The sequence below is a fragment of the Hevea brasiliensis genome, chromosome 10, assembly GCF_030052815.1.
Source record: "Hevea brasiliensis isolate MT/VB/25A 57/8 chromosome 10, ASM3005281v1, whole genome shotgun sequence".
Lineage (NCBI taxonomy): Eukaryota > Viridiplantae > Streptophyta > Magnoliopsida > Malpighiales > Euphorbiaceae > Hevea > Hevea brasiliensis.
The window spans coordinates 41,063,052-41,078,232 of record NC_079502.1 but is presented as its reverse complement, the minus strand read 5'-3'; the positions used below and the strand labels follow the sequence as shown (position 1 = coordinate 41,078,232).

Sequence of the window (15,181 nt, the reverse complement as noted above, 5' to 3'; positions counted from 1 at the left end):
CCCAAATTATGATCATAACATTTTCAAAAAGTGACCTGCAGTCACTGCTCAAAATATTATAGATTTGGTCAGTCCAGAAAATCTGGAAAATTTATAATCCGGCCAGTTGTGATTTTTGGGCCATAACTTGAGCTACAAAACTCCAAATGGAGTGATTCAAAAAAAGAAATGTAACTAGACAAAATAAGGAACGACTTTCATGTTGACCACTTTGCCAAATTTCCACTGCAAAAATGACTAATGGAATAGTAAACACAAAGCTTGAATCTGAAAATTTTGAACAATTAATAGTAAGCTTAGAAATGGTATTGGCAACCAATACCAATAATTTTAGAATGCAAAATGTGGTATGTTGGGAGTATTAAGACCAATGTACCTATTGTCCATGTAAAAGTCAACATTTTTGTTGACTAATGAATTGAATAGTAACACCTAAACTTGAATTTCAAGAATTGTATAATTTAAGAGTGTAACATGCCCTAGCACACCTTGCAAGATTGGTTTGGACAGGTTGCATGCCAATAGGGTTCCGTTAGCAGTACTGCATATGGCGTCATGCCATTCTGTGTTTTATGGTCTTATGTGCCATTTTGTGACATAATAACCTTTGGCTATGTTGATTGAGTTGTTATACTCGAATTTTTATCCTTGATAATTATTACAACTTATTAGCTGTTCTCTTGCACACCGGGAGACACAATGTGACCGATGGTGTGATGGTCCGAGGTACTTAGTACCCAGTGCCAGTTTACCCGTTTATCCAGTCCAGTCGACTAGTAGGGGTTACTCAGGCAATGATAATAAATTCTATCAAATTTTAATCGAATAATACTAAAATAAATATCAAAAATTAAGTCTACCAAAGATGTAAATATACATTCTGCATATTTACTTTATTTTAGTTATTTTATTTTATATTGTCACCACTAAGCAGAATTGCTAAGCGCGTCGCTTTTGCCACATGCAAGTACTGGAGGCATAGCTAGGGAGCCCAGTAGACATCAGACTAGGTGAACTTTCAGAGCTGCATACTGAGTCCAGAGTCACCACACATCTGCAGTGCACTTGGTAGGACATTAGGACTTTGGGTGGCATTTTGTATTTTGCATTTTGTATTAGTTTTGATTATAATTACAAACTCTTGAGCTTATGTGATAATGTAAAGGTGTAAATTTTCATGTTATTGAAATTTTTTGTATATTATGTTAAAAAAATTAAATGTTGAGAAATATTCATGAATGTGCTTCAAGTGATGATGTGAATAGAAAAATTCTAAAAATAGTGTTGAGATTTTGAGATTGAGTTGAGATATGTGTATAATGGAGTTCTGGATTTGAAAATTATATTGGAAGTGTCTTTTAAATAGTTTCAGAAGAATTGTTTTTCCAATTTATAGCCAGCACTCTGCCGAATTTTCTATAAAATTTGCAGAAAAATTCAGATTAATCAAAATTGTAAATTAATGAATTAAAAACGGTAAATTGTAATGAAAATGTGAATTGGTGCTCCGGCACACTATGTGACATATCTTGCTTGGCTACACTGTAGACAGGTAAGGGATGTCACATTTAGTGGTATCAGAGCATCGGTTTGGGCATTTCTGGGCCTAGATAGAGTGCATACCATTACATTGCATTTGTAAGTGTTGAGGTGACACTAATGCAGATCTGTTTGTTTTCTTATTTTGATTAGGATATGGATCCTGCTTTTCAAAGAGCAGTTGATGAAGAGGTGGAGAGTCGTGCTCCACCAAGGGCTGAATCTGGGGGCAAAGGAGAATCTGCTCCACTAGCATCTGAGGCACCTGCCCAACCTCAGTTTGCATTATTTCAACAAATGACTAAGTTTTACCAGCAAATGATGGGGGCAATTCCACCACCACAACCACAGCCACAACCTCCAACAGCACCACAGAAGTCCCATTTAGAGAAACTGCGAAAACATGGGGCTGTAGATTTCTTCAGAAAGAAGGTAGATGACCCTATGACAACTGAAAACTGGTTGGATAGAACAATCAAAGTGCTGAAACAGCTTCATTGCACCCCCGAGCAGAATCTGGAGGGTGCTGTGTCCCTACTTGAAGATGATGCATACCAATGGTGGGACACAGTAACCAGTGAGGTGCAACCAGATCAGATTACCTGGGATTACTTTCTAATAGAGTTCAGGAAGAAGTATGTCAGTAAGGTGTATTTAGAAGATAGAAGAAGAGAATTTATCAGTCTGAGATAGAGGCAATTATCAGTGGTAGAATATGAGCGAGAATTCGTCAGACTGAGCCGGTATGGAAGGGAGATAGTCCCTACAGAGGCAGAGAGGTGTAGAAGGTTTGAAGAAGCGCTCAATGACAATATCAAAGTCATGATAACAGCATTGGAGATCACAGATTTTGCCAAATTAGTAAATGCTGCATCGAAAGTAGAAAGGGTTCGAATAAATGAGCAAACTAGAAGGGAAAGACAGCAGAAGAGGGGTCCAGGTCAATCTAGTTCATTTTCTGCTCCCAATAAGAAGAGTAAGGGTCCTTCTGCTTAGGGTTCAGGATAACCACAAGGTCAGGGTCAGTCCCAGGGGCCCAGACCACAATTCACACCTAGGAGAGGCCAGTCCACACCATTAGTGGGCAGCTCTCCAGGGCGATGTTTAGGGACCAGCCCGGCATCTTACACTGTCCATACTGCCAGAAGTGGTATAAGGGGGACTGTTGGTGAGTGACTGGTGCATGCTTATAGTGTGGATCTACAGAACATCAGATCAAAAATTTTCTGAAGAGGACTACTACAGCTGCTCCAACACAAGCAGACAGACCTGCTCCTGCACCTCAAAGGGGTAGGAAGCCCGGTAAATCTGAGGCAGCTGGTCCATCACTGAGGCCTGCATCCGAGTCTGCTGAGAGGCTAAAGGCTAGAGTACCTACCAGAGCCTATGCCATCAGAGCTCAGGAGGAGTAATATGCCCCGGACATCATTAGGGGTACATTCTCTCTCTACAACACTTCTGTGCATGCATTGGTGGATCCAGGATCCACTCATTCATACATCTGCATCAAACTACCCATAGAGAGGGGAGTTTCAATAGAGGAGAGTGATCAAGACATTCTGGTTATAAATCCATTAGGCCACAGTGTGGTAGTGAATAAAGTGTACAAAGGCTGCCCGTTGAGGATTCAGGGGCATGAATTCTCGGCAGACCTAATTGAATTGCCCTTCCATGAGTTTGACGTGATTTTGGGAATGGATTGGTTATCATGTCATCAGACAATAGTTGATTGCAAATTGAAGAGGATTTCTCTAAAAACTTCTGAGGGTAATGAGATTACTATTGTGGGTGAAAGGATAGATTTCCTGTCCAATGTTTTCTCAGCCACAGTTGCAAGAAGATTGATGAGAAAAGGTTGTGAAGCTTACCTAGCATACGTGGTTGATACTAGGCAGACTAAGCCGAATCTATGTGATATACCCATAGTAAGAGACTTCTCGGATGTATTTCCTGAAGAATTGCCTGGTTTACCACCAGAAAGGGAAGTCGAGTTTGCTATTGAGGTAATGCCGGGTACAGCACCAATTTCTATTGCCCCTTATAAGATGGCACCCACTGAATTGATGGAGTTGAAAATTCAGTTGCAGGAGTTACTCGATAAGGGGTTCATATGCCCCAGTGTGTCACCATGGGGAGCTCCAGTGCTGTTTGTGAAGAAGAAGGATGGAACCTTGAGATTGTGTATTGATTATCGGCAGTTGAACAAAGTAACTGTGAAGAATAAATATCCGTTGCCCAGAATTGATGATCTGTTTGATAAGTTGAAGGGAGCTAGTGTATTTTCAAAAGTTGATCTCAGATCAATGTATCATCAGTTGAGGGTAAAGGATGCAGATGTATTAAAAACTGCATTCAGAACCCGGTATGGGCACTATGAATTTTTAGTGATGCCGTTTGGGTTAACAAATACACCAGTAGCATTTATGGATCTTATGAACTGTATCTTCCATCCATACTTAGATTGGTTTGTAGTGGTCTTTATTGATGATATTCTGGTGTATTCCAAGACCAGGGAAGAACATAATGAATATTTGAGAATTGTTCTGCAAACCCTGCTAGAAAAGAAGTTGCATGCTAAGTTGTCCAAGTGTGACTTCTTGAAGAGTGAAATCTCTTTCCTTGGACACATAGTATCAACTGAGGGGATTAGAGTGGATCCCAAAAAGATAGAAGCAGTGATGGAATGGAAGCCTCCCAGAAATACAACTGAGGTCAGAAGTTTCTTGGGGCTAGCTGGTTATTACAAAAGATTTGTGAAGGGATTCTCTCTTATAGCTGCTCCAATGACCAATTTGTTGCACAAGAATGTGAAACTTGGCTGGAATGACAAGTGCCAAGCTACTTTTGAGAGGCTAAAGGCTATGTTGACAGAAGTACCAGTGTTAACATAGCTAGTGTTGGGAAAAGACTTTGTGGTCTACAGTGATGCCTCGCATAATGGGTTAGGGTGTGTATTGATGTAAGAAGGGAAAGTGGTCGCCTATGCTTCTAGGCAATTAAGGCCACATGAACAGAACTACCCTACTCATGACTTAGAGTTAGCAGCAATAATCTTCGCACTGAAGATACGGACGCATTATTTATATGGTGAAAAATGCTACATCTATACAGACCACAAGAGTCTAAAATATTTGCCAACCCAGAAGGAGCTCAATCTTAGACAAAGGCAATGGATTGAGTTCCTAAAGGACTATGATTGTGTGATAGATTACCATCCTGGGAAGGCAAATGTAGTTGCTGATGCCTTGAGCAGAAAATCCATCACAGCTTTAAGATCACTAAATGCCCGTCTGTCCTTAGCTCAAGATGGAGCTATTTTGGCTGAGTTACAAGTGAGGCCATACCTTCTACAGCAGATACAAGATGGGCAGAAGGCAGATAAAAAATTAATGGCTATTGTGGGTAAAATTCCAGAAGGGAAAGAAACTGATTATGAGGTGAAAGCAGATGGGTGTTTGTACTACAAAGGAAGAGTGTGTGTACCAGATGATGGGGAACTGAAGACTGGTATTCTGAAAGAAGCACATACTAGTGTTTATGCTATGCACCCGAGAAGCACAAAAATGTATAATGACTTGAAGCCTCATTATTGGTGGTCTGGTATGAAGAGGGATATAACTGACTATGTTACTAAGTATTTGATATGTCAGCAAGTTAAAGTAGAACATTAAGTTCCATTAGGGTTGCTACAGCCTATAAGCATACCTGAATAGAAATGGGACCGGGTCACTATGGATTTTGTTAGTAGTCTACCTCTCACCCAGAAGAAGCATGATGCAGTATGGGTGATTGGATAGATTGACAAAGTCAGCACATTTTCTACCAGTTAGGACTAACTACTCACTGGAAAAACTAGCAGAATTGTATATCAGTGAGATAGTTAGACTACATGGAATCCCACTTTCCATCATATCTGACCGAGACCCAAGGTTTATATCGAGATTTTGGAAAAAGTTGCAAGAAGCCTTGGGCACACAACTCCATTTTAGCACGGCTTTTCATCCTCAGACGGATGGACAGTCAAAACGAGTAATCCAAATCCTGGAGAATATGCTGAGGAGTTGTGTCATTGAGTTTGAGGGGAGTTGGGATAGATATCTCCCACTGGCAGAATTTGCATATAATAATAACTACCAAGCTAGCATCCAAATGGCCCCATATGAAGCAATGTATGGGAGGAAGTGTAGAACCCCCGTATGTTGGACTGAATTGGGCGAAGATAAGTTTATAGGACCAGACGTGTTGAAATAGACTGAGGAAAAAGTGAAAATAATCAAAGCAAATTTGAGGGTTGCCTCTAATAAATAGAAATCTTATGCCGACTTGAAGAGTAAAGAGATAGAGTATGCAGTTGGTGATAAAGTGTTTCTCAAAGTCTCACCATGGAAGAAAGTACTGTGGTTTGGAAGAAAGGGTAAGTTAAGCCCTAGGTTCATTGGCCCTTATGAAGTCATTGAACGTGTGGGACTAGTGGCCTATCGGCTAACTTTACCACTAGAACTGGATAAAATCCATAATTTATTCCATGTGTCTATGCTAAGAAGATACCGCTCAGAACCTTCATATGTCATTTCCATGGAAGAAATTAAAGTACAACCAGACTTGACATATGAAGAAGAACCTATACGGATCCTAGCTTGGGAAGTGATGGAACTGAGAAATAAACAAATTTCACTGGTGAAAGTGCTTTGGAGGCACCACAACACTAAAGAGGCAACTTGGAAAAGTGAAGAGATGATGATGCAACAGTTTCCTCAACTGTTTGCATCAAGTAAATTTCGAGGATGAAATTTTTATTAGAGGGGAAGAGTTGTAACATTCTCACTTTAGCTAGTCCGTACAGTCTACTGTTCAGGCGACCAATGTCAGTCTGGGCAGCTAGAATGTTTGAAATTACAAATAGACTAGAGTGAGGAGTTATAAATAAACCAAATAATGCTCATAAAAATCAAGGAAAATTTATAGGAATGAAATGCACTAAGGTTAAACGAGCTGAAACCCCAGGGATGAGCAACCCGAAAGACAAGTGACGGTGAAGGCCGTTAGCAACCCTAGACCCGGGGAAAACTTCATGAAATAATTTTTGGGACCTCAGGGAAGGATTATTGGGGTTCCAATGACAATAAAATGTTAAGAAAACACAAGAAAAATTTAATCAATCGGTGCACACAATTTTAACTCGTTAAGCCAAACGGAGGGCATTTTGGTCATTTTGTCTTTAGAAATGATTTTTGGCCAACTTGTCCCATTAATTAAATAATTTATATGACATAAAATATGAATAAATATTATTAAAAATTTAATTGAAATTAAGTAGAAAAGAAAAGAAAAAGAAAATGGGATTTATTACTTCATGCTTATGTAAGCATGAGGTAATTAAAATGCTTAGCCAATCAAATTAAAGAAAAACACTTATAATACATAAAATGGGCAGAAAAGAAGTCAAAAAGCTGGAACAACCCTTTGCTCTCCCTCTCTCCTTCCTTGCCGCACCATAGCCCTCTATAGCCAAGCTTTACCAAGCTTGATTTTCTTGGTTTTTACCCAACTAAAGCCTAAGTTCCCAACACAAAACTTGTTCTTTCCTTATAGTAAGGCATTTGGGAGCAAAAAGAAGTGAAAAAGAAGAACCCTAGCAAGTTTGAATTTCACTCCATTAGAGGTTAGAGACTTAACTTTTTTTTCTCTTTCAATTTATGTTGGAGGAATATGATTGAGTTTAAATTTACAAAGAAATTTAATAAATAACATGTGTATGCCCATCCCACATTTTCGACAGCCTTGGATGTGGTAAGGTTTTGAGGATTTCATGGAACTAGAAATGTTAGTATGGCTACCTTAACATTAGTCTCTTAAGTGAAATGATGAAATGCAAGTTGAATGCATGATTTGTGATAGTTGAGTTAGGGTTTAAACCCAAATTGAGACTTGTTCATGTATTTGGTGAAAGAGAGTTTTAATGGTCAATTATTGACCATTTGGCTATGTGTGAATCAGAAATGAAGTGGTTTGTACAGTGGGAATTGAAGTTAGTGAGGCTGCCTTTGGTGACCTGCAGGACTGGACATGTGTCCAATAGGTTTGGGCAACAATAACTGGAGTTGTAGAGGTTCAATTAGTGCAAGGCCAATTGGGCATGAAACTAGACACATAATGGCACAACTTTGGTGAAGAAACTATGCCCATAAAACCAAACTAAGTTGACCTAAAAATTGCCCTAATCCAGGTGACCTGCATTCTATCTGGGCAAAATGACCAAATGAACAGTGTTTAGTCATTTGCCCATAACTCAGTGTAGAAAGGTCGAATTGACCTGAAATTTTACCAACAATAAGCTGAGATATATACCTACAATTTTCATGAAGAAACCTAACCCAAATTATGTTCATAACATATTTAAAAAATGACCTGCAATCACTGCTCAAAATACTGTAGATTTGGTCAGTCCAGAAAATCTGGAAAATTTGTAATCCGGCCAGTTGTGGTTTTTAGGCCATAACTTGAGCTATAAAACTCCAAATGGAGTGAATCAATAAAAGAAATGTAACTAGACAAAATAAAGAACAACTTTCATGTTGACCACTTTGCCAAATTTCCACTGCAAAAATGACTAATGGAACAGTAAACACAAAGCTTGAAATCTGAAAATTTTGAACAATTAACATTAACCTTAGAAATGGTATTGGCAACCAATACCAAAAATTTTAGAATGCAAAATGTGGTATGTTGGGAGTATTAAAACCAATGTACCTATTTTCCATGTAAAATTCAACATTTTTGTTAACTAATGAATTGAATAGTAACACCTAAACTTGAATTTCAAGAATTGTATAATTTAAGAGTGTAACATGCTAGGTACACCTAGCAAGATTGGTTTGGATAGGTTGGCATGCCAATAGGGTTCTGTTAGCAGTACTACGTATGGCTTCATGCCATTCTGTGTTTTATGGCCTCACGTGCCATTCTGTGACATAATAGCCTTTGGCTATGTTGATTGAGTTGTTATACTCACTGATAAATATTACAGCTTATTAGCCATTCTGTTGCACACCGGGAGACACAATGTGACCGATGGTGTAATGGTCTGAGGTACTTAGTACCCAGTGCCAGTTTACCCATTTATCCAGTCCAGTTGACTAGTAGGGGTTACTCGAGCAATGGTAATAAATTCTATCAAATTTTAATCGAATAATACTGAAATAAATATCAGAAATTATGTCTACCAAAGATGTAAACATACATTCTGCATATTTACTTTATTTTAGTTATTTTATTTTATATTGTCACCACTAAGCAGAATTGCTTAGCGCGTCGCTTTTGCTATACATAGGTACTGGAGACATAGCTGGGGAGCCCAGCAGACATCAGACCGGGTGAACTTTCAGAGCTGCATATTGAGTCTAGAGTCACCTCACATCTGCAGTGCACTTGGTAGGACATTAGGACTTTGGGTGACATTTTGTATTTTTCATTTTGTATTAGTTTTGATTGTAATTACAAACTCTTGAACTTATGCGATAATGTAAAGATATGAAATTTCATGTTATTGAAATTTTCTGTATATTATGTTGAAAAAAATGAAATGTTGAGAAATATTCATGAATGTGCTTCAAGTGATGATGTGAATAGAAATATTCTAAAAATAGTGTTGAGATTTTGAGATTGAGTTGAGATGTGTGTATAATGGAGTTCTGGATTTGAAAATTATATTGGAAGTGTCTTTTAAATAGGTTCAGAAGAACTGTTTTTCCAATTTATAGCCAGCACTCTGCCGAATTTTCTATAAAATTTGTGGAAAAATTCAGATTAATCAAAATTGTAAATTAATGAATTAAAAAGGGTAAATTGTAATGGAAATGTGAATTGGTGCTCCGGCACACTGTGTGGCATATCTTGCTCGGCTACACTGTAGACGAGTAAGGGGTGTCACAGTGCTGGTGGTTTGTACCCTTGTTGCTTATTTATTGGCTGGTTCTGCTGATTGGACCATGAGAAATTTGAGTGGTTCCTCCATCCATGGTTATAAGTATTTGAATATAGATTGTTGGTCTGCCTCTGGTTGAAGTTTCCTCCATTATTCACATAGCTCATCTGTTCTACAGAAGGTTCATTGAAATTGTTGTATTCTGAACTCATGTATCATCCTCCATAGCTGTCCTCATGTTGATTGTTTGTACCAACTGCATTGGCTTGCATTCTTTCGAGTCTCTTTGTGAGCTGATCAAATTGAGCATTTATCATGCTTAGGGCGTCTACTTCTAGGTCCCCTGCAGTTCTGCTTGCATTTCCTCTTTCATTTGACCACTCATATTTATGGTATGCAATCCTTTCTAGAAGTTCAAGTGCTTGTGTCACTATTTTCTCCGTTAGATCACCTTCTACAGCTGAAGCAACTATGCTCCTTATAGAGGGTAGTAACCCATTATAGAAATTTTACACTAATAGCCAATCCTCTATGCCATGGTGTGGACATTCCCTCTGCAGGTCTTTATATCTTTCCCATGTGTCATAGAGTGATTCTCCTTCCTTTTGTCTGAAGGTATTGAGCTCAGGCCTCAGTTTTGCAGTCTTTGCAGGTGGAAAATACCTTGCTAGAAAAGCTTGAGAGAGGTTTTCCCAAGTGGTGAATGTTCCAGCTGGTTGAGAAAGTAACCACTTCCTTGCTCTGTCCCGAAGGGAGAATGGGAATGCTCTGAGTCTTATTGCTTGATCAGACACTCCATTCATCTTGAATGTATCACATAGGATGCACTGGAGGTGATAGTGTGGGTCTTCTATTGGTGAACCTGCAAACTGGGTTTATTGAATCATTTGGAGCCATGTTGGTTTTAATTCAAAGTTGTTGGCTTCCACTGTGGGTCTAGTGACACTGGGCTAAAATCCTTGGACTGATAAAGCTCTGTAATCTCTCAAGAGTCTTGGTCTATCATTATTATATGCCATGGTTAGAATTTCAGGAACTCCTTGACCATGCTCTTGATGTTTCCTTTCCCTCTTGATGGCTCTCAGAGTTCTGTCTATCTTCGAATCACAATCCAATATTTCTTCTTCTGGCCTTGTTCTGGTCATATACCAGATCAAGTACCTGAGAGAAAAGAAGAGAAATACAACAAGTAAAATAAAATTAGATAATAAATATAGTTGCCTAAATAATCTAAATTACCTATCGCTTGATATTACTAAAGTCAAAATCTACGGCAACGGCACCAAAAACTTGTTTCGCTGATTTTACAACCCCGCAAGTGCACGGATCGCTAACAAGTAATAAAGTGATGAGTAGAGTATCATTCCCAAGAGGAATGTGATTAGTAAGTACTAATCTATATAGTAATTTTGACTGTCTATGCTATCGAATACTTAGAGAATGAAGTTTGTTAACCTTAAACACTAGAATGGTAAATTTAAAACGAAATAATTTATTTGAAACAATTCTGGAATTAAGATTTCACACTTGAATCTTACTAGGGATGTTATCTCGTTTATTTACTGAATTAAGGATCATTGTCCTTAATGGAAATTAGTCCTAAGTTATCCTAAATCCTCTCTCAAGGCATCTAGGGTGTATTCTAATTAACTCAAACCCAAATTTCGTGGTGATCAAATTAATTAAAATCCTTTAAGATCTTTGACCAATTTTGAAGTTCCACAAAGGTATCAGCCTATGTCTAGGTCAGAATTCCTAGGTTCAAGATTTTGATTTTCTAATATTAATCTTCACCTTTCAGTCCTTCAATTAACATCTACAATCATGGCTAAGAGGGTACCAGCACATAGCATGCATTAAGATCACAAGAAATTAAATCAAGAAACGAATCTCAAATCCAAATAAATAAAACTTAGTGTTAATCCATAATAATAATTGCAAGCATTACTCTCCCAAATCCAGAATAAGAAAGCTACTCACTCATGGTGAGTTCAGCAAACATCATGATAAACGATAAAAACAGTAAAAAGAAAATCATGTAGAAGAAACAAAACAATAGAAAACTGTCTAAGGAGATGAAATGAAGGAACCGAAGAGAGTTTGCAGCTTTGATCTTGTGGGAGCTTCAGCTGGAAAACTCCTTTTGGTACTGATGTTTCTCTCCTCGAGATGACTGGAGAGAGTGCAGAGTGTGGATTTCTCTCCTTCAAAAACTCCTCAAAAGTGCTGTCAAAAGATAAAAGAGAGCCTCCTCTTTCTGATGTTTTCTCTTCTATTTATAGTGGTTGCTCTAGGGTTAAGTCATTTTGAGTCCAAAAGGCTTTAGGAGTCTCATTTAAATCAGAAAACAAGAGTGGGAATTCGAGTTATAAAACTAGCTACCGCATAATACACGGCCCGTGTGTCACTACACGGCCCAGGGTAGTGTACCTTGCTGGAGTGGAATGGCAGAGTATTGCATTGGCACAGAGAGTTACACAGGTCTGCGCCAGCTACACGAGCCTGATTACATGGGCCGTGTACTTTTGTTCCCATAAGATTCTTCAACCTTGTGCCCAGTAGAGACTTACAAGGGTCCCTGCATATTACATGGGTCTAAATACACAACCCGTGTACTTTTGTTTCTTTCTTCTGGCAGAAGGTTACACAAGTTTGGGGCTTGGCTTACACGACCTGTGTACTTTGTGTCAGCAGCAATACTCAGTCTCTTAACCTCTCCAAGCTTCCTTTTGCACTCCTATACTGTGGAGCTTCACCCGAACACCTGAAATGATGCAGAAAACATGGAATTAAGGGCTTGACAATAGAAATTACAAAAACTAAATGAAATCAACTACTATGCATGAAAATACTTGCCTAAATACTATGAGATAGTATACAAATGTGCTTAAAAACATTTATACAATTCAAGTGTATCATAAACATAATACATAAAGAAACTAAAATTATTTAATCAAATAAAATATGCAAAACATGAACAATTTAAAACTAGTTGTGCGCACACCTCTTTTGTTAACCAATTTACTCAAATTTTCATTTCTCCTTCGAAGATCCCTTTCCAACTGAAACACAAAAATTTAAAGTGCTTCAGTATCCATTTCTACTAATTAAATTCCAATAATTTCTTTGCAGACTTATCCTACTCATTACAGTTTATAAATTCAGGTCCTTTGCAATTTGTGTATAGTAGCACTATTCATGGTACTATTCAAGTCAAAATGTTGACTTTTCCACACTTAATAGGTTTATTAATTCTAATTGCACCCATATACCACATTTTCGGTGTCAAATTTGTTGGCATTGATTGCCAATTAAATTTCCAAACTACCTAAGTAAAATCCCAAAAATTCAATTTTGGGTCAAAGTTTCTACTATTCCATTAGTCTATCTACAATGGAATTTTGGCCAACTTTCCTCCATCAAAGTTGTTCCTTAATGTTTCTTCTTTAATTCCCTTTTTGAATCACTCCATTTGGAGTTTTGTAGCTCAAGTTATGCCTATTTTTCTAAGGCTGGCCGGATTAGTTACAACCCAGAATTCTGGGCACAATTCTGGTTCTGGCAGTTTTGGTATGCCGATTATAGCTCACTTTTTTGATGGTTTATGGTCGAAATTTTGGTTTGTGTTCTTCATAAAAGTTGTAGTGCTATGTCTCAGCTTTCCATCGGTATAAAATTCAGGTCATTTGGACCTTCCTACACCAAGTTATGGCCAAATGAACAAATACTATTTATTTGATCATTTTTGTATAGTGGCAGTGTGCCAATTCCGAGTTTGACCTAATTGTTCAATAATTTAGAGTCATTTTCAGGGCAGGGTTTCTCCATGAAAATGGTGGAATTATGTGTCTACTTTCATATCCAATTGGCCTCACACCAATTGGAGTGGTAGAATTATAGTTTTGGTCCCTGAAGTGGACATAGGTCTGGCTGTTCATAATTGAACATCACACATTCACAATCCTATTTCAATTTTAACCATTCAAACACATTCTAAATTACACCAATTAACCATTTTAAACCTCACTTAGGTCAAAGTACATCAATATACTAAATTCTCAAATTTTCTCCCCAAAACCCTAAGAGTCTAAAACCCTAATTTATCAATAACTCTAATTTATACAATTCAATGTTCACATCATATATTCAACATTGCACAAGCTCTAAATCACGTTATAACTTCATCAAACACTTCAATTCCCATCAACCCTAGGCTGGTCAAAATTTACTACTTGATTTTAATGAGAATTTTTCATAATTTCTTAAGTTATTCTACTTAATTAAACTATGATCCCATCAATGAATCAATATGTAAAGAAAGAGAGAACTTAAAACTAACTTACCTTAATTTGAGAATTTTCCAACTCTTCAAAACTTCTTCCTTTCTTCTTCCTTTTGTTGTCAAACTCTTTATCATGGTTTGAATACAAGGTCTAATGGTGGAAATTAAAGTTTTATGGCGGGATTTAGGGATTGATCAAGCTCAAAATGAGCTTTAATGGTGGGTTAAGGAAAGAGGAGATGAAAGAGATGAGAGAGACGGGGCTGCACACTTCTAAGGAAGAAGACCAAAATTATTTTTTTTTTTTGTTTTTATTTTCATTTTATGCATATTTATCCAGAATTTGACTTAGTGAAATTAAGTAATTAAATTAAAATTAATTATGAAGTCATGCATGATGTCACCATGATGATGTAATAATCCTTATTTTCTTTTTCTTTTTTTTCCTCACTTCTTCAATTTAATTATATATTTCACAATTTTAATTTCTCACTTTTTATTGGACAGTTAGGTCATGAGTCACATCTAAGGGTGAATTGACTAATTTGCCCCTCGTCGGTCTGATCCGGTTTACTAATAATTTAGTATTTCTTCTAGAACCTTGACCTAATTATTTGATCTAGTTCTACACCTTTTTCTGTGATTTTCATATTTTCCCTAGCTTTGCAATTTTTCCTAGGACTGCAGTGTCACCATGTCCCTTACGAATTTAGGGTTACAATTGACTTTGCAGTCACTTCCCAGTGCGGTCACCCATTGCCGTGACCCCCGACTCATTTAATCTTTTATGTTCTATTTTTTTTTATTTATTCCTCACCTTCTGGTAATCACTATTAATTTTTGTTCAGGGCTTTTCTAGGTGACTTAAATATGGTCCTTATCCTCTTAATTGTCAGGACCGACACCGATCACCGGAACAGTGATTTGCACAGGACTATGCATATAGGGGTGTTACATAAGCCCTAGGTTTATTGGTCCATACGATGTCATTGAACTTGTGGGTCCAATAGCCTACAGGCTAGCTTTACCACCTGAGCTGGACAAGATTCACAATGTATTCCATGTGTCGATGCTTAGGAGATACAGATCATATCCTTCACATGTCATTTTAGCAGAAGAGATAATTGTGCAACCTGACTTGACATATGAAGAAGAGCCAATCAAAATCTTGGCACAGGAAGTAAAAGAGCTTAGAAATAAGAGAATTCCACTGGTCAAAGTTCTGTGGAGACACCACAACACAGAAGAGGCAACTTGGGAGAGCAAGGACATAATGAGGCAATAGTTCCCTCAGCTCTTCACATCAGGTAAATTTCAAGGATGAAATTTTATTTAGAGAGGAAGAATTATAACATCCTCACCATTGGTAATCCGTACGTTCTACGGTTCTAATGGCTAATGTCTGTTCGGACAGTCAGAATGCCAGGAGCTACATT

At 37.7% G+C, this 15,181-nt stretch overlaps 1 non-coding gene across 1 annotated transcript; it reads left to right on the top strand.

Moving 5' to 3' along the window:
• Window positions 1-9,994: 9,994 nt before the first annotated feature.
• Window positions 9,995-10,101, top strand: LOC131170075 (small nucleolar RNA R71). Its single transcript, XR_009141018.1, has one exon. It is a non-coding gene; the product is annotated as a small nucleolar RNA R71 (small nucleolar RNA).
• Window positions 10,102-15,181: the final 5,080 nt, after the last annotated feature.